The sequence below is a fragment of the Bactrocera neohumeralis genome, unplaced genomic scaffold (genome assembly GCF_024586455.1).
Source record: "Bactrocera neohumeralis isolate Rockhampton unplaced genomic scaffold, APGP_CSIRO_Bneo_wtdbg2-racon-allhic-juicebox.fasta_v2 cluster11, whole genome shotgun sequence".
Taxonomy (NCBI): Eukaryota; Metazoa; Arthropoda; class Insecta; order Diptera; family Tephritidae; genus Bactrocera; species Bactrocera neohumeralis.
The window spans coordinates 20,407,966-20,411,964 of record NW_026089624.1 but is presented as its reverse complement, the minus strand read 5'-3'; positions in this window follow the sequence as shown (position 1 = coordinate 20,411,964).

The window sequence follows — 3,999 nt, the reverse complement described above, 5'->3', positions numbered from 1 at the left end:
GCACAGGTTAAAATTATACAGTCCAAAGCAATAGAACATATAAAAAACCCAATAAGAGAATTAATGATCTCATTTGGAATACCAAAACAAGTAATAGTAGATAACGAAAAATCTCTCAATTCAGCCACAATATTAACTTTACTAAAGGACCAAATGTCTATTAACGTATATACCACACCACCCTATAGTAGCACTAGTAACGGACAAGTAGAAAGATTCCATAGTACACTTTCTGAAATAATGAGATGTTTAAAAGCAAACAACATAGAAATAACGTTCGAAAAATTATTATTCAAATCTGTGCAAGAATATAATTCAACGATACATTCAACAACCAGAAAGAAGCCCATCGCCACATTCTTTGGGAATAGAATTTTTACCGACCCGCAACAGTTAGAGCAGCAGAGAAACGAAAATATTATATTACTTAAGGAAAAACAGGAACAAGATCTTTCTTACAGCAAACAGCAAAAGATCAGAACCTAAAGAATATTTCCCAGGAGATATAATTTATGCAAAAATAAATAAAAGACTTGGTTCAAAACTAACTCCAAAATATAAAAAAGAAATAGTATCTGAGAATAATAGAAAAACAGTTAAAACAATGTCAGGACGTATAATTCACAAATCTATAATAAAAACTTAACTATCTATTTTAGGAACAATGGATCTATCCAAATTTATAATTATTTTCACGGTGATTACATCTTCACTAGCAGATGTAAAAATTTTGGACTACAGTAAAGCTCAACTCATTACAATAGACAACGGAAATGCAAAAATACAGGACGGAACACTTAGACTAATACACTTTATTGACCTAGACCGTTACGAACATTTCCTGACAGAAACTTATAATGAAATAACCACTCAAGTCCCTAAAGATAACTTCCTTTATCCTATCCTCAAACATGAAACTACCCAAACTTTTGAAATCCTCAACACCCTTAAACCGGTGAAAACAAAAAGAAGAGGAGATCAATTGACATATTAGAAACGGCATGGAAATACATCGCCGGATCTCCTGATCATAATGATCTTAATATTATAAATGACAATTTGAATAATCTGAACCAAAATAATAATAATCAAATAATTATTAATAATTTATTTGAAAAACATATAAATAATATAACAAATTTTGTCAATAAAATGTTAAATATCGTAAAAAAGGATGAAGTCACTACAACAGAAATTATTATAAATTTACAAAACAAAATAAGATTGATCAAAGAAGAATTAATAAATATAAAATATGCCACCCAATGGGCAAAACAAAATATAATAAACTCAATACTTTTAAGCATTGATGAAGTTAAATTTTCTATTAATAAACTAAAGGAGGAACAAATGCCTTTTAAAACTGCCGAGGAGGCACTGAAATTCTCAAAGATAAATGTACTAAGCAAAGATATGACGATTTTCTATATGATAAAAATTCCGTTAACTTTTTATGAAACATTTAAAAAAATAATTATAAGACCTGTAAAGAAAGAAAACATTATGTAATTAAAACGGACTATAAAGAAATTCTTAAAGGAAAAAATAAAATATACGGAATTAAAAATGAATGTGAAAATTTTAACGAAATAGCAATTTGTAAAGAAATTAATCTAATAGGTCTAAGTAAAGACGATTGTATAAGTAGAATAGTAAATAGCTTAAATTCCACATGTACCATAACAAACGGGAATCACGTGCCCACAATCGAAGAAACAAAAACTGGAATAATATTGCTGAATAAATTTAATGGAAAAATAGAAGCCGATGGGGAAACTAAAGAAATAAATGAAACACATGTCATAATATTTTACAACTCAACAATCAAAATTAACAATCAAATATTTAGCAAAATCGAAGCAAAAACAATTGAAGCCCTTCCCGCAACCAGCCCCAATAGAAAAAGAACGTATTGAATTGCTATCATTGGGAGCTTTAAAAAAATTACACCTCACCAATATCAAGCGAATAAATTCTCTTAAGAAAGCTGCACTATCTATTGGCAGCCTGACATCGGTAGCTTGAACTAACACCATAATAACTGTTATCTTATTACGGAAGATTGAAATAAAATATATAGAAAAGGAGACAATAAGACCTAACATGAGTCAAATAGTTAACCTTCCAGAAGAAACTCATAATATTCCAAATTATATAAAATTTAACGATCTACCTTTCTATTGATGATCGAGGACGATCATGTTTAAGAAGGGAGGAGTTAACCTTAGACAGCTAACCTTCAGTAGCCCCTAAACCCTAACCATTCGTCGATTCGACGAGCATTGTTAGAGTGTCTTTATTTCATGCATTTAAACAATCTTTAATTATTTTAATTGCAAATATATGTATTTCAGGAACAGGACAAAATAAAAATTCTTTTTATATTTATTTCAAATTGTTTTTGTTAAAACCATTTTAATTTAAAGGCACTAAAAAAGATCCGAAAACAAATATTTAAAAAAAAATTAAAATAAAAAAAAAGAAATTTTTTTTGGGTTTTTTTAATAAAAACACTATAAATTTTTTAAAAAAATATAAAAACTAATTTTTAAAAATTTTATGAAAAAACAACTTTATCCACCAAAAATTTGAGTGTTACTTTTTTGGAACGTCTTTTTATCGTTTTTTTATGGGAAAATGACCGAAATTTTTTATTTAGGGGTTTTTTGAAGGTCTTTTGGGGGTGAGGGTTTGGGTTTGCCCTTGATTTTCATCATTTTTGGGGAAAATATTTGATTTTGTTTTTTGTTGGGGGGAAATTTTAAATTTCTGTGGGTTTTTTCACCCCGTTCCGTTGCAATGCGCTTTTCAAAAAACCCCTGGGTACACCCTGACCGAGAAAAAATGTATGTTGCGTTAGAATATTTTCATCTTTCCCTAAAAACGCACTTTGGGATCGAGCGCGATGAATTACAAACATTTGATCAAATGTTAACACCTTTTTTAAAATTTAAAACTTACGGGGTTGGTTTTTATTTTTGGGAAAGAGGTTTCAACGGGGAAACAAAACCTTTTTTGATGGGGTTTAAGGGAAAAGAAGGGGAACCATCAAACGAACATGAGGGTTTCATCTTTCGGAGTATTGATTTTGGTGGTTTTGATTATTCTTTCCCCCTTTTTATTGTTTTTTATTTTTAATTTTTAGAACAATTTCCAAATTGTAGTTAAAGGCGTTTGGAATTTTTTGTGGTATTGAAAAAGCAATTGTCCCATTAACTTTTTTCCCAATATAGAAAAGTTTTTAGAAGTCCCCAAAAAAGGGATCCCTTTTCCTTTTTGGTTCCTTTTTAGATATTATAATACCCTAACCCTTTTAATTTTCAACATCATTTCTAACTTTTACCCCTTTTCGGTTTTTTGGGGATAACATTTGGTTCACCCGCCGGGAAAACCAAAGGCCCTCAACAGAAATTTGTTTGGGAACGTAGTTTTGGGGCACGGGCAAAAAGCTTCCCCTATACTTTAAAAAGGGTCGTTTTTTCCTTGTAAGAAATTTTTATCAAAACGTGAAATGAAGAAAAATTGGTTTTTTTATACAAGATACATATCTTTTAAAAATACCTTTAATTGAACAATTCATCAAGGGGAAAGGCTTTAATTCAAAAATAATTCCCCAAAAGGGTTGATTTCTTTCTATGTTTTTTTAGATGAATTTGGGCCAAATTTGTTTTCATTCAACCTAAATTTTCATTTTAAAAACTGCTACTATCTGATTTGTTTTAATTGTTCAAATAAAAAGCTGACAATATCCCTTTTCGCGCGAGTTGGCCCCCCCCACTCAATTTTTTGTGCGTTCTTTCAAACCCCCCGCTTAAAAAAAACGGGAAACCCACGCGAAGGCTGCTTGAGAATGCCAAAAAACCAGGGTCGTTTCCGAGCTTAATTGTTTTAAGCAGAATTTGGGAAATCCGCACATCATCCATCAAAGACCAGAAACCCCCATGAATGTCTTCATCCCCGAAAGAATGACACCCGATTTTTTACTTTCCAATCCACCAA